The sequence below is a fragment of the Petaurus breviceps genome, unplaced genomic scaffold, assembly GCF_028583685.1.
Source record: "Petaurus breviceps papuanus isolate PSGF00001 unplaced genomic scaffold, PetGlider_PUasm1.0 181, whole genome shotgun sequence".
Lineage (NCBI taxonomy): Eukaryota > Metazoa > Chordata > Mammalia > Diprotodontia > Petauridae > Petaurus > Petaurus breviceps.
Window position 1 is genome coordinate 1,372,739 of NW_027185784.1, and position 22,534 is coordinate 1,395,272.

Here is a 22,534-nt window from a genome sequence, read left to right on the forward strand (position 1 = left end):
ACATGAAGAGAGAGAGTGTGACAACTGAAAAAACATATACTGGATTTGGGGATTATAGGAGCTGATTTTGAATGCTAACTTTGTAACTTTCTAAGACAGTAGTATTAGGAAACTTACTACACTTTTCTTGACCTAAGTCACCTTATCTATAAAGTGAGGCATTGAGCTACATAACCACAAGGATCCCTCCTAGTCCTAAATCAATGACCACTGACAGTTGCAAGCATTGGGAGTTGATGGTTTCTCTTATCCCAGACCACAACTTCCATTGGTAGACATATTCCTTGTGTGTTTGGGATATGCAATAAGAGTAAAGAAATGAAGTGAAGACATGTGGTCCAAGGGGCTATGGCTGTGATGGGAGAAATGATGGGTCATTTTAGATGACTTAGTAGCATTGCAATTTTCTTGGAAAAACCCTCATTACAATGAAGCAGAATATTGGTATTTCAATAGTACAGAACAGTTTGGGCATTGAGGGGTGGGAAAAGCCTAGATCTTTTCTACTTAATAATGCCTCTATATGTAAAGCATTAGGCTATTGGGGGCAATTGGGCTTTTTGGTGGTTTTGCCTGCCTTTTGTGGGAATGTGATTTGTTAGGTGATGGTATTGGAGTTTTTCTTGGTAATGGGAGTTGTATTTGATTCATGAAGGTTTAAAACAATTTTAGTATTTAATTAAACAATATGTTTACTTGCATTATTCTGAGGTTTCTCATGCTTGTGGTGACTTTGAATATTATTTATAAAATTACATAGAAGTTAATTCTAGGAAGTAATTTTGTATTTGCTAGACACATAATACATACAGAAATAGTAACAATTGATCATTTCACCTAGATGTTATTTATAAATGTCATTTACACAATTAGCCAGCTTTGTAGAGGGATTGAAGAAAAACATTTCACAAGGCTATATTTTGCCCTTCTCTCAGCAGAACACCTCCCAGTATCCATGTAAGAGACATAGTTGATCTTCATCTTTAAGTGTATGTACTGTGATTGTAGTGCAATAGAAAACACCGGGGTTAGGGGATTTAGATGACCTGGGTTCAAACCCTGCTTTTAAAGGTTACTATCTGTGTGATAATGAACAAGTCACATAACTTCCCTAGATCTCAGTTTCCTTGGATATAAAAGTATACTCTGAATAGATTGGAAAAAAATACCCTCTGAATTCTCTTTCAATTTTAGATCTATAATCCAATTCCAGGAACATTTATTAAGCACTTACTATATGTATGACAGAGTTCAGCTTTGAGAATTAAAAAAAATACAAAATTGAAAACAGTCCCTACCTTCAAGGAGTTTAAATTTTACTATTAATATATGTCAATAATTTGGGTCATTGGAAAATCCCAGGCTCTCATTTCTATAATAGCATTGGAATTACTTTCAGGGATCTATCTAATTGTACCTAGACAGAACAATGAACTTTCTTTTTAAACACAAACTACTTCTCAAGTGGCAAAGGTAAGGGTAAGATATCATTTCACTTATAAGTATTAAAAGTATTTCAGAATGGATTTGTATTGTATATTATCTCCCAGAACTTTTAATGGAATGTTACAATACTGCTCTGAAAGTTTTATAGTTTTCTACTCTACTGAATACCTTTTAGTCTTCAATTGTATTTAAACTTGTGTATCTATTCATAATCCCTAAAATAATTTTATAAAATATATCATCAAAGGAAAAAACATATTTGTAAGTCTTAAATTGGCTAAAGACATCTGTCCACCTATCTTTAGGACATACTGTACTTTGAAATTCAGATGACTTTTAATTTTGTAAGTACAAATGCTAGTCTACACGATGTGTATTTCATATTGTCAGACCTTTTTATATCAAAGAATCATGGTTCAAGTCTTATTCTTGTCAGTTGAAATGTACCATAACAATGGAAATAGGTCTTTCCAGTAGGCTGCAAGAATTCATATCAAGACTTGATGACTGCAACTCAGAAATCCTAAATTCATCAGAGAATGCATTATTTTTATGTAGATAAAAAGATATGGTTTTCAACTCTATTACATGAATTGTCATCATGATATTACAGTTAAAGCTAATGAACCATCATCTGGCATTTGAAAAGACAGTTAACATAGTATTTTCCTGGAGAGGCTCAAGCTGATAAATGAATAAAGTCTATTTGTGTGACTTATAACTATCCTGAAATTATTTCTCAGTGTTATAAAACAATCCCCGTACTGCCCCCAAATTAAGGACTGTGTAACCTACAAAAAGAACTATATTAATTTAACCAAAGTAGAATGCATGAGACATATGCATATGTGTGTGTATTTGCGTTTATATGCCTGTATTTAGGTATATACACACTTAAGATACAGTAGTTACTATAGCAATAATTGTGAATTTAAAATTGAGTGGTTTCTTTAAATACTGTAGATGCCTTCAGAAAATGTTGCTTCTAGGATAGCTCTTCCCCCTGAATCAGATACCTCTCTCCCCTGAATATTTATCTCACCTAGGGACAAAGAACTCTTCCACCAGCACTTACACACCTTTAGACACACAATTGGTTATTACCTAGGAGTATCAGACAAAACAAAGAAATGGAATGTTCTATAGATTCTCTTTCTTCTTGCGTGTCTTTTGCTTTTCCTTCCTGGCATTTTATTGAATTTTAAATGAGATAGAGCTAATATAAAAAATAAATATAAAGAAACTTGTCACACAGTGTGCTAAAAATATAATTACTTACAGAATTGAAAATCTATGTGAATGTCTTTTGAGAAAATCGTATTGGGTTTCATTTGCCTTTTTATAAGAGTAAATATTAAATAACCACTAATATATTATGTTACAAAGATTCAGTGTCTTCTTACAACTGCTTACTAAATAAAATTGACTTTTACTGTTTTCTTGGAAATTTGCTATAGCACATTCCCTTGTATTGTGTGTGTGTGTGTGTGTGTGTGTGTGTGTGTGTGTGTGTGTGTGTGTAGCATGGGGATGAAGGGCTGTAAGATCTTTTTGTCATATGACTTTATTTTGAACTGAAAAATCATATAAGGCTGTCTATTGGTGTGTTTATTGTGAGAGGTTAGAAGAAAGTAAACTCTATCAATAAACATTTGTTAAGCAACTACTATATGCTAGACACTGTGCTGAGGTCTAGGGATACAAAAAGAGGCAAAAGATAGTCCCTGCCCTCAAGAATCTTACAGTCTAAAGGGAGAAACAATATGCAAACAAATATACACAAAGCAAGCTATGTGCAGGCTAAATAATAAATTATTAATGGAAGGAAGGCACTGGATTTAAGAGGGGTTGAAGACTTCCAGCAAAAGGCAGGATTTTATTTAGAACATAAGGGAAGCCAGGGAGGTCAGCAGTCAGAGTGAAGGAAGGAAAGCATTTCAGACATGGGGGAATATAGAGAAAATATTCATTGTTGAGAGATGGAATGTCTTGTTTTAGGAAGAACCAGTAGGCCAGTGTCACTGGATCAAAGAGTGTGTGCCTAGGAATAAGGTATAAAAAGTTTGGAAAGGTAGGAGGGAGCTAGGTTATAAAGAACTTTTCATGCCAACAGAGTCTTTTAAATTCATTCCTATAGACAATAGGAAGTCACTGGAGTTTTTTGAGTAGGGGGTTTGTGACATAAAAGGACCTGTGCTTTTGAAAAATCGTTTTAGTGGCATTATGGAGGATGGATTGGAGTGGGAAGAGACAGCAGGCAGACCCACCAGCAGGCTATTACAGTAATCCAGAAGTGAGATGGTGAGGGCCTATCCGCACCAGAGTGGTAGCAGTATCAGAAGGGAATTTTCAAAAGAGGTTGCAAAAGTGAAACCAACAGGCCTTGACAACAGATCAGATATGGGGTAGGGGTAGAGGGAGGCAAAGATAGTGAGAAAACCAAGATGATTCCTAGTTTGCTTGCCTGAGGGAATAGGATGATGGTGTTGTCCTTTATAATAATAGGACAGGTAGTTAGGGTGGCAGGGGGGTAAGAGAAGGGTTTAGGGGGAAAGATACTGAGTTTTGTTTGGGACATACTGAATTTTAGATGTCTACTGAGTTATGCTATTTTTGCCTACAATTCATATCAAGATCTCTACACTGAATTCCCTCTTACAACACATAAAACACAACTCTAATCCTCAAATTTTTCACCTGTGCTGTTATTTTATCTGTGAAGGGGTACTCCTAGCATGCATGCTCTGTACAATAATATAGATCATATGGTTCTTCTTTAGGAGTTCCCTTGGGGGGCACTCTGAAAGGTTAATTTTTTTTTTCTCTCTAGGGCTTGAATACAGTTCTTCTGGCACCAAGGCCAGCTCCCTATCCACTAAAATTGAGTTTCTGCTATCTCCCAAATAACAAATTCTTAACATTTATGGTTTTCATGGTCCTAGCAGGCATGGAAGTTTTGTCCTTATACTTCTGTGATAGGATACTTAGAAAAAAACCCAAGAGATTCTTCTCCATGTTTCCTGGAATGTTCTCTATATTACAGATTAAAAAAATAGAATTTCACTTAACGAAAAAATACACAGACACATAGAATTTCAGAGGCAGACAAAACCATAGAGATCTTTAAGTCTGATCTCATTTTGGAGATGAGACTACAGCTTGGAGAGATGAAGTGATTTGGTCTTGGTGAAAGTCGTATAATTTCTTATTGTTTTAAGTTAAAAGTAGGACCTTGAGCCACAAATAACAGATTAGGGTTTTTTGACCATTTTTTTAATTTCATAAACCACTTTGAAAATCTGTTGAAGCCTATAGACCCTGTCTCAGGATAAAGTTTTCGATGCACAAATATATAAGATTATAAAGGAAACCACTTATACCAAAATATAATTATCAAGGTATTTTAAAAACAATTTGCTGAACCCCAAATTTAGAATTCCTGTTGTAAGGTTAGTGAAATTTTTCCTCTATGTTACACGGCATTCAATACAACAAACCCAAACCTAAATTGGATTTTTTTTTAGATTTCATCAGTCAATGGTATATGCCATTTGAGTTTTTAATATCATTTAAAAATGTACAGTTAATAGAACACCTCCCTCAAAAAAATCAACTGCATTTAAAAAAAGAAGACAGTTACACAAAGCTGTTCATTGAAGAATTGACGAGTCTTTCGATCAGCATGCATATTTTTAATGAATCTCATAGACTGAAAGTATTCTAGTGACTGAAAAGGGTGATAAAATCTTAGTTGTAATATTACTTTTCTCTGGTAGTAAATGACTCATGTCTTCCACTGTAATCTGTGCAGGATATTTATATGCCTGTTTAAGAAAAGAGTTCATTTGGATCTGAAAATACAATAAAGTTGAAATAAATGGCCAGAAAATTTTAAGAGTCATTTAAGGGTAGACAGATCTCTCTATAAGCATTTTTAAAGGAAATGTTCAATAATCTTTTGCTAAAATGTTAACTCTTTCTTAGTGTTATGATAAATAAATCTCAATTTAGTATTACATAATTGAAACCAAGACCTTAGTTAACATGGATTATTTCAAGTTTTGGGACTATTATCAAAGCAATATAGTATCCATGTTCAGTTGAGTTCCACATCACTTTGAATTAACTTCATAAAAATTAAAAATGATAAAATTATTTACACCATGTATTTTCTTTTTTACATTTTTCAAGATGCTTTCACAATAGGATAAGAATTGAAATTTCCATTTTTTTTCTTATTTCTCTTCTATATTTTAATTAGATTGACTCACTTTACTGTGATGATTCTACTAGTCTTGTGGGAAGGGAGTTGGGGTCATGAATTATATTGAAGGTAAAAATAGAAAAATTTGTAAAGAGTTGACTTAAAATAATTTTAGTTTTTAATATCAAATCAGTTTAATAGTTTTGATCACCAAAATTCTTGATTTCTATCCTCCAAGAGATTTACAATAATTTCCTTCTTTAGGTACCAGCAATACTTCTACTAGTACAATTATCTTTCATACTTACTTGTACACATTTTAGGAAAACTTCTTGGGGCACTAAGAAAACTTCAAGTACTTTGGAGAAGCAGCCATGCTTATACTTTGTTACTAGGGGATATTGTTTTCAGGTTTACAGAGTTTATGATTTTTAAAAAGGAAGAATTAGCCATGATGGATTTTTGCAATTTGTCAATCCCTAACTATCTTTGAAAATCACAGAAATATTAGGAGGAAGAGACTCTTCAAGTGATCATTTGAAAAAGAAGTATAGAGTTAATGAGATGTGAAAAAATACTGAGAAATACAGGTCATTACAAAATTAAGCAATAGAGGGTTGGACCAGGAAAGGAAGCTTAGAGATCATCTACTCCAATTCCCTCATTATCCAGGTGAGGAAAATTAAAGCCCAAGATGTTAAGTGATTGCTTCCAAGTTGTAGAGCTAGTCAATTTCCAAGTCATCCAGTTAGGCCTCAGCCCCTAGTCTTCTGATCTTTTCATTCTTAAAAGAGGAGGGTAAAGAGTAATTACCACATTTGTTTAACCAGACAGATATGTGTGCAGTAACTTTTACTTAATTACTCACCTATTAAAAATTGTGTGATGTGGAGGATCAGAAGTTGTCTGTGGCAGTTTCTCCTTCTCCCCTAGTCTCCAAGACCAACTAGGACACAAAGATGTTCAATCACACCAGTTTCTCATGGTAATTCCATAATATGCAATGTTCATTCTAACCTCTTTGCTGCTTGTCATGCTATTACCTCCATTTTTCTGGAAAGTCTTCCCACAACCTCCCCAGTTTCTACATATCCTTCAGGGCCCAAATCAAGCCTAACTTCTCACAGGAATACTTCCCTGAACATTTGGGCACACAGTGAGTGATCTCTTCCTTCCCCAAACCATTTAGCAATAACCATCTGTTCCATACAACTGACTGGTCCCTAGTTGTTTCACATATGTGAATTTTCTCTCTCTGACTAGATTGAGACTCAAGGGCAGGCCTTATATTTCTTTGGGTATCGCTCTTAACATCTTATGTACTGCTAGGCACCCCATAGGCAATCACTAAATATTTATGGATTGATGGTGATATGTCAGGTAAGCACATCTGTTTTCAGCTGGTGTTTCCCAATATCTCAGAGTCACACTCTACATTTGGAAGCCAGACTTCAGCACAGAATATTACTCAGGATTTCTGCTGTTGGCAATCAATCAGTTCACTTGATTAGTTGGTTGTCAGCCATTCTATGTATCCATTCTGCTCTAGAGAGCTGAACTCAGGAATAAGATGTCTCCCAAATTGCTGGCAATGAGGATGAGCTGGGCAGTCCTCAGAGGCAAGTTGACTGACGAGAATTTTCAGAGCAGAGGTAATCAACACTATGGACCTAGTAAACCCAAACCAGAAGAAAGACTTCCTGGATTGCCATAGATTTAAAAAAAGAATAAAATAATATCTTAGAATAAGAAAGGATCTTGGAGATCTTGTAATACACATGCCCCTTTTATTTTAGAAATGAGAAAACAGTGCCAGAGACTTAAAGTGATTTGTCCAAATAGCTTGACTCATAATCAATCAGAAAGCATTTATTAAGTGCCTACTATGCACCAGATACTGTATTAAGAGCTGGGGATATGAAAAATCAAAGGACAGCACTGTCTTCTTTATTCCACGCTCATTAATAGGTACCACTGACCAACAAGCCCCTTTGACCTCTAGGAATTGTATTATTTGCTTTCAGTAATAGGTTAGGGTTCATGGACTGGCCACTGCATTGTGATTGTATGCAGCAAAAATTTATTAATTGTGGTATTGTGACTGGAACTGAAGAAGCTAGATTTAGTCTCTGTTTTCCATTCTCATGGCAGATGTAATGTGGAAAAGTTCAAGGAAAAGGAATGTTCTTTAGATAATTATAAACCATTTTCTTCATTATAAATTGCCCTTTGGAGTTATGTAAAAACCCCACTCCGTTATAATCTGAGTACCTTGAGGGCAAGGGCTGTTTTCATTTTCATTTTTGTTTTCTATCTTTAATTCCTAGCTTTAATTCCTGTGTTGGGGACATAGTAATTGCTTAACAAATGGTGGTGAGTTTATTGATGGATATATTAATGTGGATGAGAAGAAGGCAGCAGTGTGCTAAGCCGTACCATATCCTGCTACAAAGAGCACTTCATTTCCTTTTTGTGTATCAATCCCTGGAGTAACTCCATTGCTTTCCAACGTTGTTTTTGGTAAATATTTTTCATGTTTCAGTGGAAGAGGCAGAAGTTTCCTGTGGAGCCATTGTAACAGATGGAGTGAGATGCATCAGAAAACTGACTTAGCCTCTTAGATGTAGATCGGCAGAAATTGTAGATATAATGAGTAAAGGAACTAAGAGAATATAGTCCTGTGGAACAGGAATGAATGATCTAACATTTTAATATTTTTAGTTACTTAAAATTAATAATCGGAAAACAATTTACACTATGCTTAATTTGGGGATTTTCTCAATTTGGAGTTTTGTTTCATTCCAAATAGAATAACCTAACTCAAGTAGAATTGACTTTCTGGCCTATGAGAAAACACCAGATTTAAGTATGCTCTGTGGTGCGCAGATGAAAAGCAAAAGCAAATGGAAAAATCGATTATGTTTGGAGGGAGAAGCAAGAACAACAATGACAATAATAATGCAAACCAAGAATCTGTCTGCTTTTATTCAATGAAAAGAAATTAACGTGATCAGTGGGACTATATAATTCCTGTGCCTTACTTTAATAGTTATAGCTTTATCTAGAATACAATCAAATTTGGGGTGTTGAGTTCATCCGTCTCTTCACTCAATGAGCTTGCAGAATTCATTGGAATAAAGTTTTACTACAAGCCAACTTATGAGACCAAGTCCATTTCTCTTAAGAGAAATTTTAGTTTCTTTCCTTTCTTTTTTCTCTCTCTCCTCTCCCTTTTCCTTCCATTCTTTTTCCCTTTTTTTGCTTTTTTTTTTAAAAAAGTTCTACCTTTCCTATACTTTTGGCTCAATAACAACATGCTCAGCCATTGCCTAGCGTCAACAGCAGCATTCAGGCTGATAAGATTTTAATCTAAACCAGTTCCTTAAATATCTTCTGAACTAACTTATTTAATAAGAGTCCCAATGTAGGTACTCATACATTTAATTAATCACATTCTAATAAAAAGATAGTTATTATCCACAGAAAATCTAGTCTAAAAATATGTCCTTTGTGCCAGTAGTAAAATGAATTCAACAGTGTCACAAACTTAAAAAAAAATGAAAATTGACACAGTGGAGCTCATTGTGGCAAAGTATAAATATATGTTTGTATATACATATATATATATATATGCAGAGAGACAGAGAGAGAGATAGACACTTATGTTTATGCATATACACACATTTGTGCATGTATATGTGTGTATGCACATACACGTGTATAATGTATCTGTATGTGCATATATGTTTGTGTTTATTTAACAGTTAATCATGACTCAGCCCAGAGGCATAGGAATGAGGAAGTAGGATGATGCTTGTCAACATCAATACTTGTTTTCTATAATGCTTCATTGAGAGTGTGGTCAAAAATTGCCCATTTAGGGGCAGGTGGAATAAGGTGGAAGAAGAAAAGAATAGAGTCTTGAAGGTCACATAACATTCTCTAGTAATATACAATGATATCAGATGATAAAATACTGAGACAGTAATGAATTAGATCTGTGAAATCATAGAATTTTCACTCTGGAGGGTACCTAAGAGTCTGTTTCAGGGTCTTTTTTATATATAGGTAAGGAAAGTGAACATGAGAAGAGTCAAATGACATCTCTTGTCCCACAACATGTAATTAGTAAAACTGAAATTCAAATTTGTCTTCTGATTCTCCAGTTCAATTAACTTTTCACTAACCCAAGAGCAAAGTATTTTAAAACAGACTATATATAAATAACTTGTCCAAGAGTTCTCAGTAAGAAATAGGCATAATATGTACACATGAACACACATGTGCACAGTTAGGTGGCACAGTGGAAAGAACACAAGGCCTGAAATCAGGAAGACCTCAGTTCAAATTTAGCCTTACACAATTAAGGACCCTGGGAAAACCACTGTTTGCTTCAGTTTTCTCACCTGTAAAAGAGAAATAATAATAGCATCTACCTCCCACGATTGTTCTGAGGATAAAAATGAGATATTTATAAAACCCTAAGCACAGTATAAAACCAACAGCAAGATAGATACTGGTATCTCACTATATCGACATAAATTCTTATGTCATATTATTTATCTATATCTCACTATGAATTATTCAAGTCATTTGTGTGTAGCCTGTTTTAAAAACTGGCTTTGGGGCCACTGGAAGTTCATAGGACTAGAGAGATGACTTGAGTATATATCCTCAAGTATATATACTGATACAATATGTCACCAAAATCAGTGAATTTTAAGGTATTAAAGCTTCTCTCTCTCCTTCCTTCCCTCCCTCTCCCCCTCCCTCTCTTCCTTCTTCCCTTCTTCTTTCTCTCTCTCCCTCTTTCCCTCCTCTCCTTTGCCCTCCCCTATCTTCCTCTCCCAGTCTCTCTCTCCCATTATCTTTCTCCCCCTCCTTCTCCCTCTCCATCCAAGACAAACCATTGAAGATTTTTAATAAGGGAGAGATATGGTCATATCTGTGTTTTATGAATACCAATTTGGTAACCAGGTGGAAAGGCTGATTGGAGTGGACAGAGACTGTTCCAAGTCTGAAATAAATGAATAGGGATCACCTGATAGAAGATGCTGAGTAGAAGTATACCCCTCCCCACCTGGGGGTTGGGATGCAAGCAGGACTAGTACTTATTAAAGGCAAGACAAAGATAATATTATTCAAATCTAAGGCTGTCTCATAAAGTCCGTTGTGATGATCGTTAGGATCTAGTGCAAGGATTCCATTTTCTGTTTAGTTTTAGGAGCCTATGCATCTTTTAAAATATATTTTGGACAGAGCAAATAAAGAAGCAAAGGAAATATGTGTATATACACATTTTGGTATGTGTATATGTGAATATGCATGCATGTGTGTAATATACACATATAAATGTGTGTACATATATATATATACAGATACATGTATGTGCTGTAGAATTATTTAGAATTTGTTCTTACTTCAACTTGCCATATGAGATCAGAGTCAAGGGAAAGTACATTAATAACAATAATTATTATGATAATATATTTTATCTTTGTTACACTTTGATAAATCCCACTCATACTGATTGACCCTTTGGGCATGTGCTATGTATGCATTATAAGAATAATAAAATCTCATTTCAAAGGTTTGCTCTGTCAGCCTAAAAATGTAAGGCTCACTTCTCACCTTATTGCATACCACACATACCTGGCTCCCCTTACTCCTAGATCATGAAAGCATAGGGTTACTTTGAAGTCAAGGAGCTCAGTAGTGATATGAGTATCCCAGAATGTGGAAATGAACAGGTCCATGGAGACAACCTAAGAGCAAGGATTAAATATAGCATTGCATTATTCTTCAATAATGAAATATAGTTAGACTCTCTTCTCAAAAAGTCAAGAAAGAACAAGTACACCTCTCTAATTATCATGTCTTTAGAAACTCAGAAATCCTAATGTGAACCTGTCATCCTTTCTTAATCTGAGAAGTCTGATTTTTTTTTTAAGTTTCCCTTTTCTCTATTGGTAGTCTTACAGATATTACTATTTTGTAACACATCTGATGATACTTTAAGTCTTCTTGTTGTATGACCTTTCTTTGTATTTTAATTAGCTTCTAAAAATAACTTAAGGAGTTGGGGGAGAGTGTAGGGGAAGAGAGTGAGGAACTGAATTTTGATTTTTTTGAAATAGGAGATTGTATGCCTAAAATAGCATGTGGTTACTGCCCACATTCAAAGTAAAGTTAGAATTATAGGATGCTTCTGATATATAAATATGACTTATTATAATGCTGATAATACCATATTATTAATAACATTGCCCTGATTTTATCACAGATAAAATATTCTCTTTTCATCAAAATTTTCACTTTATCATTGTACCTTCAAAATGAAATCAAGATGATGACCCCAAAAAACAAAACTAAAAGCTTTTTTTTCCTTCCTTCCTTCAAAATGATATTCATCCCAAATTTGTATTCCTATTCAAAAGTTAGTGACCAAATTTTAGCCTGTCTCTATACTGCAAATTGAATAAAGACATTTCCATGGATATCTTTAGTCCTAATAGTGGCACTCTTGTGCTTTGTTTTTGTTCTTGTTTTCATTTTGAAAGCTATTAAGAAAGCAGCATGGAATCCAAACCGCATTTCATAGATTAACTTAATTAAATAGCTTTTCAAAACATCCCCTATCACACACATAACAGGCCCCAAACAGTAGAAATTCAAGATTAACCCAAATCCTATGAGATGGGTGAATCAGCAAGTCAAGTTTCATTGAATCTTTACTTTTTAACACACTGCAAGATCTTTTTTGTTTGGGTTTCAAAGCTTGTTAAACTGTTTTAGTTTGTACTTTATAATGAAGATAATTTATTTTTCATGATTGAGGGACTGGAAGTGCATCAAGGTCATGATTTCAAGTATCAGTTATCACTGTGCATTACTGTTTGGGGACTATTAAGTGCTATGCACTGGGGCTAGGCGTAGAGAAGTTTATAAAGATGAATGACATGGCATTTGGTCTAGTAATCAATTTTTGTATGTTAAAATAATTTTTAAAAGGTCTTTGATTCATTATGTAATGAAAAATCTAACGAGAATTATAAATTTAGCTAACTTTCCCATTTTTGCTTCTTAGCAAAAATGATTTATATATTTGTTATAAGAAATATGACAACAGACAGAATCTTTAATTGCACCACACTAAACTAGAACAAATGCTATATTTGGAGTCAGAGGATCTGGGGTTGAGTTCTGCTTCTGACCCTTCCTATATAAACTTCTTCCTCTGAAAAATGATTGGGTTAGGTTAGAGGATCTCAGTCAGGCAAGGAAACCTTAATTAGCTCGTACTATTCAAGATGTCCTCAACACCTCCCCTTTTTGAATATTCAAGCAAAACTAAGTGTTGACTGTTGCTTACCTTGTTGAAAGAGTTTGCCACTAATTTTATCCCAATATTAAACACAAACTTCCAGGGGACTGACTGGCCTGAGTCTGACCCAGCTCTGAATGGGTGCCAAAGAGTAAAAGGGTCTGTACTGCACTTCATATCTACTGCCAAAATTGAACTGTATCTCTTTCCTTTAAGGACAAGACCTTCTCTACGTAGTATCAAAGTTTATGCTTCCTATTTCCCTCAGCTTGCAATGGTTTTTGTAGTGGTAGAGTTTAATCACTTGATGTCTGCCAGCTTCCTTGGCCTATCAGCTTCTAATTAAATTGACCCTCTTTTCCATTCTCCTTTAGGTAAAAATCATTACTGTCACAACTATACATAGAAAAGGCACTTTTGAGCTTGCTTCTACCTTTGAGTGATCTCGTTCCTCTTCCAACTTGGCTTCCTTCTTGAGAAGTCTAATAACGAACCCTCTTGATCCTGCCATGCTCACGCTATAGGCAAAGTTAGTTCAGGGGGCACAGAGCTGATTATAGCCAGCACTTCAAGAACTCAGCATTTCTATCGTTTCACATAAGTAGTGCTTCTAGGGTACTGACTCTAGCAAGGAAAATAACAATCGCAGAAAATGTACACAATGCCATGTTAATCCAGGGCTATGCAGCAAGCATGCATCCTCCTAACAGAGTTTTATTTTGAGAATGGCAGGTTTGGAATCAAATTAATATTATGAACTATACTGGAAATGTTGCACTTATGCAATAACAATGTGAATACAAAATATTATTTGGCTTTTGTCATTTTTCCCTCCAGTGAATTAACTGATATGTTTCCTGTGATTGCATGCAGAATTGAAGGGTAATGAAATGTTATATTTGGCAACCTCATATTTTTCTAGCTTGTAAACTTTTAGCAGAAAATTCTGTCATTCATTTGCCCATTTCCCTCAGAAAAACCATTTTAAGGTCTTGACCCCTGCTTCTTGAGTCACAGTAGTATTTTTAAAGTGAGTTTTGCATGACATAATATTTCAATATTCTCCTTTCAGTTTCCATCCTCATTAGTAAGGTAGACATGGTTGATCAAACTTGAAGTTTCAATTTCTCTCTTTGCTTCCCCCTAGCCCTTTATTCTCCACATATCAGCTACTCCTTGTCAAATTTAAGTTGGGTTTTTTTAAGTCATTGCATCATTTGATATATGATTATGTAATTGTCAAGATTTTTCCAGATTTATAAATTTCAGGATGATTACATCATTTTGGAGCTGAGGCTGTATGCAGATTACTCCATGTGTTTATTTTTTTTCCTGTTGTCCTTTGAGATGTGTACAGAAATGACTAAACAAATTAATTAATAAGACCCATAACATTCTTCTTTTCACTGCCACAGTGGTCTTTCTCATTTTTAAAGACTTTTTGGATAGTGAGGTGATATAGTGTCTAGATCACTGGATTAAGGAGGACCCAAGTTCAAATCCAGTCTCAGAGAGCTACTAGTTATGTTATATTGGACAAGTTCCTTAACCCCAATTGTTTCCCATAAATATGTAAATGAACAGTGATTGGAGCTTTTAGCTAACATCTATCTTGAGATTACTGCAGTTTCTTTCTACGATCCAATATTTTCCAAACACATGTGACATCTGTTATGCATGTTTTATGTTTATGTGGTATGTGTATATATGAATATGTATCTATATGCAGACATGGATATATGCAAGTATATAAATATATATTTGTGTATTGCTTACTAATATTTTAAAATTAGGAAAGTTAAAGTTACCTAACAATTATTTCATTAAAATACTACTGCTACTACTACTACTCACCTTCCTCTTCTAGCCTGTGATGTTAGAATTCCTATTGTAATTCAACAGAGGGTTCTTGTTGGAATTTTCCAAATAAATTCTGTCTAGCATTATCAGTGCATGCCCATGACTCTTTATATCAGCTTTTCTTAAATAAATGATAAGGTCCAAGAGATCAGGGACATGTCCTTTACTTGTAGTTGTATATTGTGTCCAGTAAAGTTCCCTATTTAGAATAGCACTCAGCAAATATTCAGATTTTTAATTCCAAGGCCAGTATAATTAAAGTTTTATTAATTAATTATAATCATTCCAGTTCTCTGACCAACCTCCATATAAGAGTTATTGAAGGAATTCATATAAATATTAATGTGGGGTTTTCTGACATTCCATTTTCTCAATTGCATAAATATAGAAATTTAACCTCAGAGATACTTCCTTGCTGCAGTCCAGAGAGGTTAACCAGGGCAAAGTGTCCAGGGCAGGCCTCAGGTTACAAAGATTTAGAAGGTATTGATTGAATTTGTAACCCTTCAGGTCTTAAGAAATAGGACAGCTAGTGGCTCAGTGGATAGAGTGCTGTGCCTGAAGTCAAAAGACTCATCTGACTCATCTTCTGAGTTCAAATCTAGCCTCAGACACTTACTACCTGTGAGACCCTGGGGAACTGTTTGCCTCAGTTCCTTATCTGTAAAATGAGATGGAGAAGGAAATGGAAAACCACTCCAGTGTCTTTGCCAAGAAAACCTTATATGGGGTCACACAGACCTTGATGAAAACAGCTGAACAATAATATAGCACCTAGCAGTTTCACTAGAGCTGTGATTTAATTGGTTTAGAGCAAAGTTGCAAACTAAATGGCCCAAATAACTCCTCAGTGTGGCCAGAACACTGTTAAAATATCATTGGGAAATGTTAAACAAAATAAACGAAAATAAAATAGAACATAAATAATGCTAATTTGTGGTTTCCTAAGTCTGTATATGGTAGGTGGGAATCCATTTTTATCTGAGTTTGCTACCAGTGGTTGAGAGAACTGCTAAGGAGATTCCTTTTACCTATGCAGATCAGAGCCTGCTCTGCAGTTTATAATCTTTTTTTCCTGGGACACTGAAAATCTAAGGTGATTTAGCCAGTCACCTAGAGGATACCTGTCAGAGTTAAGACTATGTCACACTACCCACTACACCATGCTGCCTCTCAAGCACCACATTAATGTGTTAAACTAATTTTAAAAGGAAGCTGCCTGCTGAAGCCTTTTTCCTGCTTCCCATCCCAGTGTTTCTTAAAACCTTTCACCCAGCACCTTTTCAGGTTGATCCTGTCCTCTGGTGGGAGCTTTGTGGTATCCTTTGCTCTCTCCCCACCAAGCCAAAACGTGGATCCAGAAGTTAAAATTTCCTGCTCCCACACCAACTAGCTGTGTGTTTTAAAAGTTGATTTGAGAACACTTTGTGCTGTTTGCCTCAGGGAATGTTCTATGGTGCTTACCCTGGGAGCTAGAAATGCTAGCTACAGCTCTGTTAGTGTCACATAGCTCATTATGTTCCCTTCCAAACTCCAAGTATATGACTGTCATGTGTCCTTGCTATAAATGCCTATTGGTGCAGAACATGTAAGTGCAGTTACTCATGACCATAAATAGGTGGAAACATGTTATACCAGTTTTCAGGGACTTTCAGCTGCTATTCATCAACTTGCATTCAGAGAGTAGGCTTTTTGAGAACAGAATAAGTAAGGTTGTGTCAAGCAATTACATGTTTAATATAAAGAATGAAAGTGATAAAACTGATAAATGAAGAACTGAAATACATTTTGTTATCCTGAAACTTTGCTTCTGTATTGATCAGACCAGCTTTGTTTGAAGACAAGCTATGTTCCTTGCTAACAGTTCCATTATTTACATTCTTCTTTTTTAAAGCAATTGGGGTTAAGTAACTTGCTCAAGGTTACAAGGCCAGATTTGATCCCCAGGTCATCCTGACACTGGGGCCAGTGCTCTTACTCACTGAGCCACCTGGCCACCCCAATTATTTACATTCTAAGAATCCAGAAATAGGCCATTATCTGCTGGAAGTCTATGTCTGTGCCGCTGCTTGCTTGACCTAACCAGACATAACTCTAGATTATTAACTGTTTGAGCTAGCTAAAACACGTAATTTTATGTTGCTAACTTTTTTTTTTTTTATAGAAGTCCTAATCTATTCTCAAACAAAAGAGTTAGGATTCAAGAAAGATCTTGACAAACCAGAACAATGGGCTGAATTTAACAAGATGAAATGTAAGAGACATAAACAAAACTAAAATGACTTTTTTTTTAAATCACCTAAATTCACAAGGCATTGACCTAACATAATAGCATTTCACACAAAGAAAGACCTTAGTTGACTGTAAGTTTAACTTCTATCTATTGTATGTCAAGACTGCCAAAAAATCCAATTTGAACTTTGGCCTCTTTAAATGAGAGAAGTCGGGGATGGCCAGGTAGCACAGCGAGTAAGAGCACCAGCTCCAGTGTCGGGATGACCTGGGGATCGAATCTGGGATCAGATACTTAGCACCACACCCAGAAATAACTGGCTGTGTAACCTTGAACAAGTTACTTAACCCTGATTGCTTTAAAAAAATAAATAAATAAAAATAAATGAGAGAAGTCATATTCACATTGTGCTCTGTATTATCTGTCCTCATGGAGAATATTATATTTAATTGTGGTTGCTTTATGTCCAAAGGGCTACAGACAAATGGAATGTATTTCAGTTGGGCAACTGACATGGTAAAGGTACTAGAAAAAATAGTTGAAGGAACTCTAGATATTTATCCCTGTAGAAGCGAAGATAAGGAAATATTTCAGTATAATAACCATTTATTGCTGCTTACTAGGTATAAGGCATTGTGTAGAGCAGTATACAGAGACAAAAGCAAATAGCCCCAGATAGTTATGGAGTTTACATTCTACTTGGGGTAAGGGTGAACACAAATAAACCTTGCACACAAAATGATATGAAGTCATTTGAGGAAGGAATTAGAACTGGGGTCCAGCAAGGAAATTTGTGCCTGAAGTAGGCCTTAAAGCAACATAAGCATTTGTAGGGGTGGCAGTCATGGGAGAGGAAGGTTAGGACTTTTGATTTCATCAGTGTAGAATAGGCCTCATCTCTGCACTTTAGAGTCTTAGAGAGCTTCCTAGAATACAGAGGTTAAGTGAATTGCCACAGGTCGTATAGCCAGTATGTTTCTGAGAAAATCCTAGACCCTCTAGCTACCATGCTACATTGCCCCTGTAAAAAGAGAGAATATCTGAAAAAAATCAGAGGGAAGAAAGATAAGACATATTCTATTGGTTCAGGACGCAGAACCAGGAAAAAAAAGGAAGTTGCAAGGAGGCAGATTTTGAACAGATATAAAAGTTCTCTAACAAGAACACAAAATGAGTTCAAAGTGTATGTCCTGCATAACACAGGTTGGTTCGGTTATATTGTAGAGAAAAAGTCTTTTTGTTTTGTAATGTAGACATGTGACTTGCTGGATATTTCCATTGTTCACTTTATCCATTGTTAGTTCACTCCCTCAGACCTTGTGAAGCCAAGCTCTGCACATTTAATGCTTTTCAATTTTCCTGAAGTTAATCTTCCTTAGTTGTTCTTGTGGTGCTTATCTGAATTTCCTCCAGTTTATCTGCATGTTCCTGGAAATGAGGTACTCAAGGCTGTGTTGCTGTTTCAGTCTCTGTAGAATAAATAACGAAGCATTAATACATTAACATATCCTATCCTACCATGATAAAATGCATTTTTCTATATGGCCCAATACATTGTTGGTCACTTTTGAGAGTTGTTTATAATAAAAATTCAAGCAAATCTTCAACTGTTTACTAAAATTACTACTCAAATTAAGTAAGCTTTTAAACCAATCTATAGTTTACTCTGTTAGGGGACACTACAACTTTATTACTTTTTTTGTGTATCTCTACCATGTACAGGACACTAGACAGCTATTATACCTCTTTTATATAGAGAATAGGAATATTGCCTTTGGGCTTTCTGCATTTTTTGAAAAAGATTTTAATGAGCCTTTCTTTTGGTTGTTATTTGGACTTTATTTTTAAAAAAACAAATGATAAATTCAACTTTTATTAAGCACCTACCATCTGAAAGACATTCCACTAAAGTCCTCTTTCATCATGGCATGGAGATAATGCTATGCTACAGAGGCGAAAGCTTTGCTAGGTCCTACAAGGCTGATAATATTAAGTATGGGTCTGGTCAATAATTAGTCAAGCATTTATTAAACACTTTTCTCTTCTAAGCCCTGGAGAGAGAGAAACAAAAACAAGGTACCTACCCTAAAGAGGCTTACATTCTAACTAATACCTGGTGACATTATAAGTATCTATCATCAAAGGACCAGACTGGTTAAAGTCAGAAAAACTTGTGCATAGAAGATAGACTATCAGGCCAGGATTTCTCTATTAATGGAGAGGATGTATTCTCACTGCAGGAAGTCACAGGCCTTTTAGAAAAATATTGATGAATAGGTCATTATACTAGATGCTAGAGATACAAAAATGAAAAATGATAGTACAGGGATTACAGGGATTTTCTAAAATTACAGAACTGGCAAAGAAACCTAAGGTGGTTCCTGGTTGATTTAATCTAGACTCTTTCATCCCAAGATTACAACAAAATCATCTAAAGGAATTGACTGTCTTAAAAATCCAAAAAGTCTTCACAACCACTCAAATGTAAATGTTACTTCATTCCTTTTAGTAAATGATTTTTAGTAAGAGAAAAATCTTCATAATATTGTTTGTTGCTCTTATTTACTCATTTCAAGTTGTGTCTGGCTCTTGGTGACCACATTTGGGGTTTTCTTCTCAAGGATGTGGGAGTGGTTTTGCCATTTTCTTCTCCACCTAATTTTACAGAGGAGGAACTGAGGGAAACAGGGTTGAGTGACTTGCCTAGAGTCACACAGCTTATAAGGGTCTCAGGACAGCTTTGAACTCTCACAGTAACGCAACACAGACACAATCCATAAAAAACACAAACACTAAGATTTTTAAGTCAAAGAGCTTGAGAAATTAAGGTCACATTTTCCCCCAGAACATATAAAATGTTTTCATTATTATTTAGAGAATATTCTGATAAAGGCAAAAATAAGAGAGAGGAAAGTAGAATAGCCAAATTATCATCATTTTTTTTCTTTTTTTTCCCTTTATTTTTAGTTTTCAACATTCACTTCCATAAGCCTTTGAGTTTTAAATTTTCTCTGCCTCCCTCCCCAAGACAGCATGCAATCTGATATAGGCTCTACATGTACATTCTTTTTTTTCCCCAAATGCTTTATTAACTTCTGATTTACATCATTCATTTCTGCCAGATTTTGAGTTACACATTTTCTCCCCGTTTTTCCCCTACCCATCCCCCCAAACTAGCAGTCCCACAGGATATCCCCTCCTCCAATCTGCTCTCTCCCATATTTTCTCCCATACCCCTTTCGACTTTTCCAGTGGATCTCTATGCCCCAGTGCCTGTATATCTTATTTCCCAATTACATGTGAAATAGTATTAATAATATATATATATATATTTGGGTATTTGATTTTAAAACTTTGAATTCCAGATTCATTCTCTTCCTCCCTTGTCACCCACCCTTACTGGGAAGATAAACAGTTCGGTATAGGTTATACATGTGTGGCTAATGCCAAACAATACCATAGAAGATATATTGTAAAAGACTGACTATATTTTCCTCGCTCCTATCCCACCTCCCACATGTTCTATTCTCTACTTTGATCCTGTAACTTTTCAAAAGTGGGTGCTCCCAACTTCCCTCCCCCCCATCCTACCCTCCCTTCCATCATCCCCCCTCTCCTCCCCTTCCTCCCCTACTCTCTTGGAGGGTGAAATACCCTATTTAGTGTGTATTTCATTCCCTCTTCAAGCTGAATTCAATGGGAATAAGGTTGACTCATTCCCTTTTGCCTTCCTATTCTTCCCCTCCATAGTAACCATTTTCCCTTGCGTCTTCTATATGAGGTGGTTTACCCCATTCTGTCTCTCCCCATCTCCTCTCATTATATCCCTCTCTCACCTCTTAATTTCACCTTTTAAGTATCATCCCTTCCTGTTAAATTGGTCCTGTGCCCTATACCTACATATACCTGTAAACATATATACACACATTCACATATGTATTCATATGCCCATATAACCTCATATATAGACACATATATATTTCTATTCCCTTCAACTACTGAGAAAAGTTTCATAAGTTACAATTATTGTTTTTCCATGTAGTAATGTTAATAGTTCAACTTTTATAAGTTCCTTATGATTTCTTTTCCCTGTTTACCTTCTCATGCTTCTCTTGCTTCTTGCATCTGAATGTCAAATTTTCTATTCAACTCTGTTTTTTCAGCAAGAATGCTTGAAAGTACTCAACTACACTGGATGACCATATTTTCCCCTGAAACATGATACTCAGTTTTGCGGGGTAGATGATTCTTGGTTTTAATCCCAGTTCCTTTGACCTCCAAAATATCATATTCTAAGCCCTTCAATCCCTCAGTGTAGAAGCTGCCAGATCCTGGTTTATCCTGATTGTGTTTCCACAATATTCAAATTGTTTCTTCCTGGCTGCTTGTAATATTCTCTCCTTCATCTGGGAATTCCAGAAACTGGCTATAATATTCCTAGGAATTTTCTTTTTGGTATCTTTTTTAGGAGGTGATCAGTGGATTCTTTCAACCTCTATTTTGCCCTCTGGTTCTAAAACATTAGGGCAGTTTTCTTTGACAACTTCCTGTAGGATGATTTCTAGGTTCTTACTTTGATCATGGCTTTCAGGTAGTCCAATAATTTTTAAATTATCTCTCCTGGATCTATTTTCCAAGTCAGTGGTTTTTCCCATGAGATATTTCACATTGCTTTATATTCTTTCATTTGTTTGTTGCTTGTTTGTTTAACAGCACCTTGATTTCTCATAAAGTCATTAGCTTCCATTTGCTCTCATCTAATTCTGAAGCAATGATTCTCCTCATTGAGCTTTTGAGATTCTTTTTTCCATCTGGCAAATTTGGCTTTTTAAGGCATTCTTCTCCTCATTGCCTTTTTGAGCCTCTTTTGCCATTTGAGTTAGTCTATTTTTTAAGGTGTCATTTTCCTCAGTCAGGCTGTTGATTCTCATTTCATAATTTTCTTGCATTGTTCTCATTTCTCTTCCCAATTTTTCCTCCACTTCTCTTATCTGCTCCTTAAGGTCCTCTATGGTCTGTAACCAGCTCATATTTTCCCTTGAAGCTTTTGGTGCAGGAGTTCAGACTTCTTCCTGTTCCATGCTTTGCTCTTTTTTGTCCCCAAAATAGGAGTCTAATGTTGGAACCTTCTCTCTGCCTTGTTTCCTTTGCATGGTCATGTCTCCCCTCAGTCACTTGACCCCTGGCTTTTTGCCCCAGTAGGACTGTGCCACCAGACAGGGGAGCTTTCATCCCAATCGCTGGGGTTTTCTCAGCTGCCGAAGGTATTAGATGGGTGCTCTCTCTGAGGTCTCCACACACTCTGGCAAGGTGGACACACACCCCAGGACCTCCACCCTAGACTGCAATCCAGATCCAAGAAGGTTAAAGCAAGAGCCATTACCCCTCAGAGTGGTGCTTGGTCCCCCTAAATTCTGCAGGCCAGGAGCTGAAGTTGCCAAGTGGCGCTGGCTGGCTGTGCCAGCAT